This window comes from Hyla sarda, chromosome 8, assembly GCF_029499605.1.
Source record: "Hyla sarda isolate aHylSar1 chromosome 8, aHylSar1.hap1, whole genome shotgun sequence".
NCBI lineage: Eukaryota > Metazoa > Chordata > Amphibia > Anura > Hylidae > Hyla > Hyla sarda.
Genome location: NC_079196.1, coordinates 97381669 through 97394713, shown reverse-complemented (window position 1 = coordinate 97394713; position 13045 = coordinate 97381669). Strand labels below are relative to the sequence as shown.

General features: G+C 43.5%; 7 pseudogenes; all 7 read left to right on the top strand.

The window, feature by feature from the left end:
- The first annotated feature begins 896 nt into the window (after window positions 1-896).
- Window positions 897-1160, top strand: LOC130285753 (U2 spliceosomal RNA; annotated as a pseudogene).
- A 1493-nt stretch (window positions 1161-2653) lies between these two features.
- Window positions 2654-2917, top strand: LOC130285752 (U2 spliceosomal RNA; annotated as a pseudogene).
- Window positions 2918-4388: 1471 nt separating this feature from the next.
- On the top strand, window positions 4389-4652 carry LOC130285751 (U2 spliceosomal RNA; annotated as a pseudogene).
- A 1477-nt stretch (window positions 4653-6129) lies between these two features.
- On the top strand, window positions 6130-6393 carry LOC130285749 (U2 spliceosomal RNA; annotated as a pseudogene).
- Window positions 6394-7872: 1479 nt separating this feature from the next.
- On the top strand, window positions 7873-8136 carry LOC130285748 (U2 spliceosomal RNA; annotated as a pseudogene).
- Window positions 8137-9610: 1474 nt separating this feature from the next.
- LOC130285747 (U2 spliceosomal RNA) lies at window positions 9611-9874 on the top strand (annotated as a pseudogene).
- A 1473-nt stretch (window positions 9875-11347) lies between these two features.
- On the top strand, window positions 11348-11611 carry LOC130285746 (U2 spliceosomal RNA; annotated as a pseudogene).
- The last annotated feature ends 1434 nt before the right edge of the window (window positions 11612-13045 follow it).

Below are 13045 nucleotides of genomic sequence, written 5' to 3'. Positions count from 1 at the left end.
GAGTGAGAGAGTGAGAGTGAGTGAGAGTGAATGAGTGAGTGAGTGATTGAGTGAGTGAGTGAGTGAGTGAGTGAGTGAGAACAAATGAGTTAAAGCAAGTGAGTGAGAGAGATCGAATGAATGAAAGTCTGAATGACAGAAAGAAAAAGGATGAAGAAAGAAGCATGAAGAAAAAAAAAATGTATATGGAGTTGCTGACATGAGTGCAATCTACAAAGCCGTTGAGGCTGATCCTCATGGGAGGATTATTGCACCAGGACCCTTAGCACTTTTAAAATGCCATTCAATGCCACGGGCTAGATGTAAACTGCAGATGACCATGTTGTGGTAGTTACCATGGATACCCAAGTGATGTGTGAGCTAACACATAGGCCCAACAGATTCCAAGAAGGCCAGAATCACCAGCGGCACCACCATCGATTGTCAGGTCACCCGGATTCAGCAAATACCAGAGTCCAAAATGATGCAGGTTTATACTGTTAATTTTCAGTTTATCGTTACAGTTGGTGTTATTCCATGTCGGAAGGGACGCAGCTACAGCCAGTGGGGTAACTAGAGACAGGCAGGCAGCTATGTGCAACAAAGGTAGGCGTGTTGTTTTCATATGCAGATCTGAAATATTGTCTTATATGCAAGAGGAGGAGTGATGGGGGTTCAGGCAAAAGCCAGGCTATGGATTGCATTGCTAAATGCTCCATCAGAGTGCAATGGTCGCCTGTCCTTTTTTTAAGTGATGATGTGGGTTTAGCCTGTGCTGTATGTATGTATGGGTGGCTGACTGCCACCCACCCAGAAAGTGTATGGGAGGCTGGTTGGCTGCCAGCCTTCCTTCCATTCCTATGAGTAATGTGAGTGCTCATGAAGGGGACATGGTTGGGTCCACCCCTTTCCCGGTTATCCCCTCTAGGCCTTTTGGCTTAGATCAAGTGTAAAAAAAGAAAGGATCTTGCGACAGATCGCATCCTGAGGCACGTTTTTTTTTGTGTGAATACTTGCACTTGGGTGACTTGTGAGCACATACTGATACATACGTTCCCTATCTGGGGACCATAAATTAAATGGATTTTTGAGAAAGGGAGCTGATTTGGAAGCTTGCTTCTGTCGCCCTATGCATTGACCCGATGTGGCAGTATCTTCGGGTAGTGAACAGTGCACCACCCCATTCCAGTGTTAAACAAGAAAGATTCTCATTTAATCCTCCGTGGGTGAGAATTTGAGTTTGAGAATTGGAGACCAAAATGATGAGTTGCACTGACTGGTTTATGAACGTCTATTCATTTAGCGTTTTAATGACCATGTTTGCACACTGATTGGTGTAAAAAAATAAAATAAAACTAAATAATAATAATCTAGCACACCTGTGCAGGTTTGACATGACATGACAGGTAGCTGTCTTGTGGGTGGTGCTGAATCCTGTTAAATGACATGAGGGTCTCATGCCTATACACAAGGGTGTGTCATTGCTGTTGCTTGACCATGCATTGGTTTCTGTGGTCAGTGAATGATAAAAACAAAATTTACCATCCATTGATGGATGGGAAATCCGCCATGAGGCATTTGTTTTTAGAAACTGCTGCTCACAACCAATGTTGCAATGGAGTGTCTCCATCTGCTGGTGGTATTGGAAAGGCATTAGTGCTATGACAGGGTCTGAAGAAGAAGAAGAAGAAGAAGAAGAAGAAGAAGACGGAAAAAAATATATATAAAAAGAAAAAGAGAGAGAGAGAGAGAGACTGACTTAGTGAGCGAGTGAGTGAGAGAGTGAGAGTGAGTGAGAGTGAGTGAGAGTGAATGAGTGAGTGAGTGATTGAGTGAGTGAGTGAGTGAGTGAGTGAGAACAAATGAGTTAAAGCAAGTGAGTGAGAGAGATCGAATGAATGAAAGTCTGAATGACAGAAAGAAAAAAGGATGAAGAAAGAAGCATGAAGAAAAAAAAATGTATATGGAGTTGCTGACATGAGTGCAATCTACAAAGCCGTTGAGGCTGATCCTCATGGGAGGATTATTGCACCAGGACCCTTAGCACTTTTAAAATGCCATTCAATGCCACGGGCTAGATGTAAACTGCAGATGACCATGTTGTGGTAGTTACCATGGATACCCAAGTGATGTGTGAGCTAACACATAGGCCCAACAGATTCCAAGAAGGCCAGAATCACCAGCGGCACCACCATCGATTGTCAGGTCACCCGGATTCAGCAAATACCAGAGTCCAAAATGATGCAGGTTTATACTGTTAATTTTCAGTTTATCGTTACAGTTGGTGTTATTCCATGTCGGAAGGGACGCAGCTACAGCCAGTGGGGTAACTAGAGACAGGCAGGCAGCTATGTGCAACAAAGGTAGGCGTGTTGTTTTCATATGCAGATCTGAAATATTGTCTTATATGCAAGAGGAGGAGTGATGGGGGTTCAGGCAAAAGCCAGGCTATGGATTGCATTGCTAAATGCTCCATCAGAGTGCAATGGTCGCCTGTCCTTTTTTTAAGTGATGATGTGGGTTTAGCCTGTGCTGTATGTATGTATGGGTGGCTGACTGCCACCCACCCAGAAAGTGTATGGGAGGCTGGTTGGCTGCCAGCCTTCCTTCCATTCCTATGAGTAATGTGAGTGCTCATGAAGGGGACATGGTTGGGTCCACCCCTTTCCCGGTTATCCCCTCTAGGCCTTTTGGCTTAGATCAAGTGTAAAAAAAGAAAGGATCTTGCGACAGATCGCATCCTGAGGCACGTTTTTTTTTGTGTGAATACTTGCACTTGGGTGACTTGTGAGCACATACTGATACATACGTTCCCTATCTGGGGACCATAAATTAAATGGATTTTTGAGAAAGGGAGCTGATTTGGAAGCTTGCTTCTGTCGCCCTATGCATTGACCCGATGTGGCAGTATCTTCGGGTAGTGAACAGTGCACCACCCCATTCCAGTGTTAAACAAGAAAGATTCTCATTTAATCCTCCGTGGGTGAGAATTTGAGTTTGAGAATTGGAGACCAAAATGATGAGTTGCACTGACTGGTTTATGAACGTCTATTCATTTAGCGTTTTAATGACCATGTTTGCACACTGATTGGTGTAAAAAAATAAAATAAAACTAAATAATAATAATCTAGCACACCTGTGCAGGTTTGACATGACATGACAGGTAGCTGTCTTGTGGGTGGTGCTGAATCCTGTTAAATGACATGAGGGTCTCATGCCTATACACAAGGGTGTGTCATTGCTGTTGCTTGACCATGCATTGGTTTCTGTGGTCAGTGAATGATAAAGACAAAATTTACCATCCATTGATGGATGGGAAATCCGCCATGAGGCATTTGTTTTTAGAAACTGCTGCTCACAACCAATGTTGCAATGGAGTGTCTCCATCTGCTGGTGGTATTGGAAAGGCATTAGTGCTATGACAGGGTCTGAAGAAGAAGAAGAAGAAGAAGACGGAAAAAAATATATATAAAAAGAAAAAGAGAGAGAGAGAGAGAGACTGACTTAGTGAGCGAGTGAGTGAGAGAGTGAGAGTGAGTGAGAGTGAATGAGTGAGTGAGTGATTGAGTGAGTGAGTGAGTGAGTGAGTGAGAACAAATGAGTTAAAGCAAGTGAGTGAGAGAGATCGAATGAATGAAAGTCTGAATGACAGAAAGAAAAAAGGATGAAGAAAGAAGCATGAAGAAAAAAAAATGTATATGGAGTTGCTGACATGAGTGCAATCTACAAAGCCGTTGAGGCTGATCCTCATGGGAGGATTATTGCACCAGGACCCTTAGCACTTTTAAAATGCCATTCAATGCCACGGGCTAGATGTAAACTGCAGATGACCATGTTGTGGTAGTTACCATGGATACCCAAGTGATGTGTGAGCTAACACATAGGCCCAACAGATTCCAAGAAGGCCAGAATCACCAGCGGCACCACCATCGATTGTCAGGTCACCCGGATTCAGCAAATACCAGAGTCCAAAATGATGCAGGTTTATACTGTTAATTTTCAGTTTATCGTTACAGTTGGTGTTATTCCATGTCGGAAGGGACGCAGCTACAGCCAGTGGGGTAACTAGAGACAGGCAGGCAGCTATGTGCAACAAAGGTAGGCGTGTTGTTTTCATATGCAGATCTGAAATATTGTCTTATATGCAAGAGGAGGAGTGATGGGGGTTCAGGCAAAAGCCAGGCTATGGATTGCATTGCTAAATGCTCCATCAGAGTGCAATGGTCGCCTGTCCTTTTTTTAAGTGATGATGTGGGTTTAGCCTGTGCTGTATGTATGTATGGGTGGCTGACTGCCACCCACCCAGAAAGTGTATGGGAGGCTGGTTGGCTGCCAGCCTTCCTTCCATTCCTATGAGTAATGTGAGTGCTCATGAAGGGGACATGGTTGGGTCCACCCCTTTCCCGGTTATCCCCTCTAGGCCTTTTGGCTTAGATCAAGTGTAAAAAAAGAAAGGATCTTGCGACAGATCGCATCCTGAGGCACGTTTTTTTTTGTGTGAATACTTGCACTTGGGTGACTTGTGAGCACATACTGATACATACGTTCCCTATCTGGGGACCATAAATTAAATGGATTTTTGAGAAAGGGAGCTGATTTGGAAGCTTGCTTCTGTCGCCCTATGCATTGACCCGATGTGGCAGTATCTTCGGGTAGTGAACAGTGCACCACCCCATTCCAGTGTTAAACAAGAAAGATTCTCATTTAATCCTCCGTGGGTGAGAATTTGAGTTTGAGAATTGGAGACCAAAATGATGAGTTGCACTGACTGGTTTATGAACGTCTATTCATTTAGCGTTTTAATGACCATGTTTGCACACTGATTGGTGTAAAAAAATAAAATAAAACTAAATAATAATAATCTAGCACACCTGTGCAGGTTTGACATGACATGACAGGTAGCTGTCTTGTGGGTGGTGCTGAATCCTGTTAAATGACATGAGGGTCTCATGCCTATACACAAGGGTGTGTCATTGCTGTTGCTTGACCATGCATTGGTTTCTGTGGTCAGTGAATGATAAAAACAAAATTTACCATCCATTGATGGATGGGAAATCCGCCATGAGGCATTTGTTTTTAGAAACTGCTGCTCACAACCAATGTTGCAATGGAGTGTCTCCATCTGCTGGTGGTATTGGAAAGGCATTAGTGCTATGACAGGGTCTGAAGAAGAAGAAGAAGAAGAAGAAGAAGAAGAAGACGGAAAAAAATATATATAAAAAGAAAAAGAGAGAGAGAGAGAGACTGACTTAGTGAGCGAGTGAGTGAGAGAGTGAGAGTGAGTGAGAGTGAATGAGTGAGTGAGTGATTGAGTGAGTGAGTGAGTGAGTGAGAACAAATGAGTTAAAGCAAGTGAGTGAGAGAGATCGAATGAATGAAAGTCTGAATGACAGAAAGAAAAAAGGATGAAGAAAGAAGCATGAAGAAAAAAAAATGTATATGGAGTTGCTGACATGAGTGCAATCTACAAAGCCGTTGAGGCTGATCCTCATGGGAGGATTATTGCACCAGGACCCTTAGCACTTTTAAAATGCCATTCAATGCCACGGGCTAGATGTAAACTGCAGATGACCATGTTGTGGTAGTTACCATGGATACCCAAGTGATGTGTGAGCTAACACATAGGCCCAACAGATTCCAAGAAGGCCAGAATCACCAGCGGCACCACCATCGATTGTCAGGTCACCCGGATTCAGCAAATACCAGAGTCCAAAATGATGCAGGTTTATACTGTTAATTTTCAGTTTATCGTTACAGTTGGTGTTATTCCATGTCGGAAGGGACGCAGCTACAGCCAGTGGGGTAACTAGAGACAGGCAGGCAGCTATGTGCAACAAAGGTAGGCGTGTTGTTTTCATATGCAGATCTGAAATATTGTCTTATATGCAAGAGGAGGAGTGATGGGGGTTCAGGCAAAAGCCAGGCTATGGATTGCATTGCTAAATGCTCCATCAGAGTGCAATGGTCGCCTGTCCTTTTTTTAAGTGATGATGTGGGTTTAGCCTGTGCTGTATGTATGTATGGGTGGCTGACTGCCACCCACCCAGAAAGTGTATGGGAGGCTGGTTGGCTGCCAGCCTTCCTTCCATTCCTATGAGTAATGTGAGTGCTCATGAAGGGGACATGGTTGGGTCCACCCCTTTCCCGGTTATCCCCTCTAGGCCTTTTGGCTTAGATCAAGTGTAAAAAAAGAAAGGATCTTGCGACAGATCGCATCCTGAGGCACGTTTTTTTTTGTGTGAATACTTGCACTTGGGTGACTTGTGAGCACATACTGATACATACGTTCCCTATCTGGGGACCATAAATTAAATGGATTTTTGAGAAAGGGAGCTGATTTGGAAGCTTGCTTCTGTCGCCCTATGCATTGACCCGATGTGGCAGTATCTTCGGGTAGTGAACAGTGCACCACCCCATTCCAGTGTTAAACAAGAAAGATTCTCATTTAATCCTCCGTGGGTGAGAATTTGAGTTTGAGAATTGGAGACCAAAATGATGAGTTGCACTGACTGGTTTATGAACGTCTATTCATTTAGCGTTTTAATGACCATGTTTGCACACTGATTGGTGTAAAAAAATAAAATAAAACTAAATAATAATAATCTAGCACACCTGTGCAGGTTTGACATGACATGACAGGTAGCTGTCTTGTGGGTGGTGCTGAATCCTGTTAAATGACATGAGGGTCTCATGCCTATACACAAGGGTGTGTCATTGCTGTTGCTTGACCATGCATTGGTTTCTGTGGTCAGTGAATGATAAAAACAAAATTTACCATCCATTGATGGATGGGAAATCCGCCATGAGGCATTTGTTTTTAGAAACTGCTGCTCACAACCAATGTTGCAATGGAGTGTCTCCATCTGCTGGTGGTATTGGAAAGGCATTAGTGCTATGACAGGGTCTGAAGAAGAAGAAGAAGAAGAAGAAGAAGAAGAAGACGGAAAAAAATATATATAAAAAGAAAAAGAGAGAGAGAGAGAGAGACTGACTTAGTGAGCGAGTGAGTGAGAGAGTGAGAGTGAGTGAGAGTGAATGAGTGAGTGAGTGATTGAGTGAGTGAGTGAGTGAGTGAGAACAAATGAGTTAAAGCAAGTGAGTGAGAGAGATCGAATGAATGAAAGTCTGAATGACAGAAAGAAAAAAGGATGAAGAAAGAAGCATGAAGAAAAAAAAATGTATATGGAGTTGCTGACATGAGTGCAATCTACAAAGCCGTTGAGGCTGATCCTCATGGGAGGATTATTGCACCAGGACCCTTAGCACTTTTAAAATGCCATTCAATGCCACGGGCTAGATGTAAACTGCAGATGACCATGTTGTGGTAGTTACCATGGATACCCAAGTGATGTGTGAGCTAACACATAGGCCCAACAGATTCCAAGAAGGCCAGAATCACCAGCGGCACCACCATCGATTGTCAGGTCACCCGGATTCAGCAAATACCAGAGTCCAAAATGATGCAGGTTTATACTGTTAATTTTCAGTTTATCGTTACAGTTGGTGTTATTCCATGTCGGAAGGGACGCAGCTACAGCCAGTGGGGTAACTAGAGACAGGCAGGCAGCTATGTGCAACAAAGGTAGGCGTGTTGTTTTCATATGCAGATCTGAAATATTGTCTTATATGCAAGAGGAGGAGTGATGGGGGTTCAGGCAAAAGCCAGGCTATGGATTGCATTGCTAAATGCTCCATCAGAGTGCAATGGTCGCCTGTCCTTTTTTTAAGTGATGATGTGGGTTTAGCCTGTGCTGTATGTATGTATGGGTGGCTGACTGCCACCCACCCAGAAAGTGTATGGGAGGCTGGTTGGCTGCCAGCCTTCCTTCCATTCCTATGAGTAATGTGAGTGCTCATGAAGGGGACATGGTTGGGTCCACCCCTTTCCCGGTTATCCCCTCTAGGCCTTTTGGCTTAGATCAAGTGTAAAAAAAGAAAGGATCTTGCGACAGATCGCATCCTGAGGCACGTTTTTTTTTGTGTGAATACTTGCACTTGGGTGACTTGTGAGCACATACTGATACATACGTTCCCTATCTGGGGACCATAAATTAAATGGATTTTTGAGAAAGGGAGCTGATTTGGAAGCTTGCTTCTGTCGCCCTATGCATTGACCCGATGTGGCAGTATCTTCGGGTAGTGAACAGTGCACCACCCCATTCCAGTGTTAAACAAGAAAGATTCTCATTTAATCCTCCGTGGGTGAGAATTTGAGTTTGAGAATTGGAGACCAAAATGATGAGTTGCACTGACTGGTTTATGAACGTCTATTCATTTAGCGTTTTAATGACCATGTTTGCACACTGATTGGTGTAAAAAAATAAAATAAAACTAAATAATAATAATCTAGCACACCTGTGCAGGTTTGACATGACATGACAGGTAGCTGTCTTGTGGGTGGTGCTGAATCCTGTTAAATGACATGAGGGTCTCATGCCTATACACAAGGGTGTGTCATTGCTGTTGCTTGACCATGCATTGGTTTCTGTGGTCAGTGAATGATAAAAACAAAATTTACCATCCATTGATGGATGGGAAATCCGCCATGAGGCATTTGTTTTTAGAAACTGCTGCTCACAACCAATGTTGCAATGGAGTGTCTCCATCTGCTGGTGGTATTGGAAAGGCATTAGTGCTATGACAGGGTCTGAAGAAGAAGAAGAAGAAGAAGAAGAAGACGGAAAAAAAATATATATAAAAAGAAAAAGAGAGAGAGAGAGAGAGACTGACTTAGTGAGCGAGTGAGTGAGAGAGTGAGAGTGAGTGAGAGTGAATGAGTGAGTGAGTGATTGAGTGAGTGAGTGAGTGAGTGAGAACAAATGAGTTAAAGCAAGTGAGTGAGAGAGATCGAATGAATGAAAGTCTGAATGACAGAAAGAAAAAAGGATGAAGAAAGAAGCATGAAGAAAAAAAAATGTATATGGAGTTGCTGACATGAGTGCAATCTACAAAGCCGTTGAGGCTGATCCTCATGGGAGGATTATTGCACCAGGACCCTTAGCACTTTTAAAATGCCATTCAATGCCACGGGCTAGATGTAAACTGCAGATGACCATGTTGTGGTAGTTACCATGGATACCCAAGTGATGTGTGAGCTAACACATAGGCCCAACAGATTCCAAGAAGGCCAGAATCACCAGCGGCACCACCATCGATTGTCAGGTCACCCGGATTCAGCAAATACCAGAGTCCAAAATGATGCAGGTTTATACTGTTAATTTTCAGTTTATCGTTACAGTTGGTGTTATTCCATGTCGGAAGGGACGCAGCTACAGCCAGTGGGGTAACTAGAGACAGGCAGGCAGCTATGTGCAACAAAGGTAGGCGTGTTGTTTTCATATGCAGATCTGAAATATTGTCTTATATGCAAGAGGAGGAGTGATGGGGGTTCAGGCAAAAGCCAGGCTATGGATTGCATTGCTAAATGCTCCATCAGAGTGCAATGGTCGCCTGTCCTTTTTTTAAGTGATGATGTGGGTTTAGCCTGTGCTGTATGTATGTATGGGTGGCTGACTGCCACCCACCCAGAAAGTGTATGGGAGGCTGGTTGGCTGCCAGCCTTCCTTCCATTCCTATGAGTAATGTGAGTGCTCATGAAGGGGACATGGTTGGGTCCACCCCTTTCCCGGTTATCCCCTCTAGGCCTTTTGGCTTAGATCAAGTGTAAAAAAAGAAAGGATCTTGCGACAGATCGCATCCTGAGGCACGTTTTTTTTTGTGTGAATACTTGCACTTGGGTGACTTGTGAGCACATACTGATACATACGTTCCCTATCTGGGGACCATAAATTAAATGGATTTTTGAGAAAGGGAGCTGATTTGGAAGCTTGCTTCTGTCGCCCTATGCATTGACCCGATGTGGCAGTATCTTCGGGTAGTGAACAGTGCACCACCCCATTCCAGTGTTAAACAAGAAAGATTCTCATTTAATCCTCCGTGGGTGAGAATTTGAGTTTGAGAATTGGAGACCAAAATGATGAGTTGCACTGACTGGTTTATGAACGTCTATTCATTTAGCGTTTTAATGACCATGTTTGCACACTGATTGGTGTAAAAAAATAAAATAAAACTAAATAATAATAATCTAGCACACCTGTGCAGGTTTGACATGACATGACAGGTAGCTGTCTTGTGGGTGGTGCTGAATCCTGTTAAATGACATGAGGGTCTCATGCCTATACACAAGGGTGTGTCATTGCTGTTGCTTGACCATGCATTGGTTTCTGTGGTCAGTGAATGATAAAAACAAAATTTACCATCCATTGATGGATGGGAAATCCGCCATGAGGCATTTGTTTTTAGAAACTGCTGCTCACAACCAATGTTGCAATGGAGTGTCTCCATCTGCTGGTGGTATTGGAAAGGCATTAGTGCTATGACAGGGTCTGAAGAAGAAGAAGAAGAAGAAGAAGAAGACGGAAAAAAATATATATAAAAAGAAAAAGAGAGAGAGAGAGAGAGACTGACTTAGTGAGCGAGTGAGTGAGAGAGTGAGAGTGAGTGAGAGTGAATGAGTGAGTGAGTGATTGAGTGAGTGAGTGAGTGAGTGAGAACAAATGAGTTAAAGCAAGTGAGTGAGAGAGATCGAATGAATGAAAGTCTGAATGACAGAAAGAAAAAAGGATGAAGAAAGAAGCATGAAGAAAAAAAAATGTATATGGAGTTGCTGACATGAGTGCAATCTACAAAGCCGTTGAGGCTGATCCTCATGGGAGGATTATTGCACCAGGACCCTTAGCACTTTTAAAATGCCATTCAATGCCACGGGCTAGATGTAAACTGCAGATGACCATGTTGTGGTAGTTACCATGGATACCCAAGTGATGTGTGAGCTAACACATAGGCCCAACAGATTCCAAGAAGGCCAGAATCACCAGCGGCACCACCATCGATTGTCAGGTCACCCGGATTCAGCAAATACCAGAGTCCAAAATGATGCAGGTTTATACTGTTAATTTTCAGTTTATCGTTACAGTTGGTGTTATTCCATGTCGGAAGGGACGCAGCTACAGCCAGTGGGGTAACTAGAGACAGGCAGGCAGCTATGTGCAACAAAGGTAGGCGTGTTGTTTTCATATGCAGATCTGAAATATTGTCTTATATGCAAGAGGAGGAGTGATGGGGGTTCAGGCAAAAGCCAGGCTATGGATTGCATTGCTAAATGCTCCATCAGAGTGCAATGGTCGCCTGTCCTTTTTTTAAGTGATGATGTGGGTTTAGCCTGTGCTGTATGTATGTATGGGTGGCTGACTGCCACCCACCCAGAAAGTGTATGGGAGGCTGGTTGGCTGCCAGCCTTCCTTCCATTCCTATGAGTAATGTGAGTGCTCATGAAGGGGACATGGTTGGGTCCACCCCTTTCCCGGTTATCCCCTCTAGGCCTTTTGGCTTAGATCAAGTGTAAAAAAAGAAAGGATCTTGCGACAGATCGCATCCTGAGGCACGTTTTTTTTTGTGTGAATACTTGCACTTGGGTGACTTGTGAGCACATACTGATACATACGTTCCCTATCTGGGGACCATAAATTAAATGGATTTTTGAGAAAGGGAGCTGATTTGGAAGCTTGCTTCTGTCGCCCTATGCATTGACCCGATGTGGCAGTATCTTCGGGTAGTGAACAGTGCACCACCCCATTCCAGTGTTAAACAAGAAAGATTCTCATTTAATCCTCCGTGGGTGAGAATTTGAGTTTGAGAATTGGAGACCAAAATGATGAGTTGCACTGACTGGTTTATGAACGTCTATTCATTTAGCGTTTTAATGACCATGTTTGCACACTGATTGGTGTAAAAAAATAAAATAAAACTAAATAATAATAATCTAGCACACCTGTGCAGGTTTGACATGACATGACAGGTAGCTGTCTTGTGGGTGGTGCTGAATCCTGTTAAATGACATGAGGGTCTCATGCCTATACACAAGGGTGTGTCATTGCTGTTGCTTGACCATGCATTGGTTTCTGTGGTCAGTGAATGATAAAAACAAAATTTACCATCCATTGATGGATGGGAAATCCGCCATGAGGCATTTGTTTTTAGAAACTGCTGCTCACAACCAATGTTGCAATGGAGTGTCTCCATCTGCTGGTGGTATTGGAAAGGCATTAGTGCTATGACAGGGTCTGAAGAAGAAGAAGAAGAAGAAGAAGAAGAAGACGGAAAAAAATATATATAAAAAGAAAAAGAGAGAGAGAGAGAGAGACTGACTTAGTGAGCGAGTGAGTGAGAGAGTGAGAGTGAGTGAGAGTGAATGAGTGAGTGAGTGATTGAGTGAGTGAGTGAGTGAGTGAGAACAAATGAGTTAAAGCAAGTGAGTGAGAGAGATCGAATGAATGAAAGTCTGAATGACAGAAAGAAAAAAGGATGAAGAAAGAAGCATGAAGAAAAAAAAATGTATATGGAGTTGCTGACATGAGTGCAATCTACAAAGCCGTTGAGGCTGATCCTCATGGGAGGATTATTGCACCAGGACCCTTAGCACTTTTAAAATGCCATTCAATGCCATGGGCTAGATGTAAACTGCAGATGACCATGTTGTGGTAGTTACCATGGATACCCAAGTGATGTGTGAGCTAACACATAGGCCCAACAGATTCCAAGAAGGCCAGAATCACCAGCGGCACCACCATCGATTGTCAGGTCACCCGGATTCAGCAAATACCAGAGTCCAAAATGATGCAGGTTTATACTGTTAATTTTCAGTTTATCGTTACAGTTGGTGTTATTCCATGTCGGAAGGGACGCAGCTACAGCCAGTGGGGTAACTAGAGACAGGCAGGCAGCTATGTGCAACAAAGGTAGGCGTGTTGTTTTCATATGCAGATCTGAAATATTGTCTTATATGCAAGAGGAGGAGTGATGGGGGTTCAGGCAAAAGCCAGGCTATGGATTGCATTGCTAAATGCTCCATCAGAGTGCAATGGTCGCCTGTCCTTTTTTTAAGTGATGATGTGGGTTTAGCCTGTGCTGTATGTATGTATGGGTGGCTGACTGCCACCCACCCAGAAAGTGTATGGGAGGCTGGTTGGCTGCCAGCCTTCCTTCCATTCCTATGAGTAATGTGAGT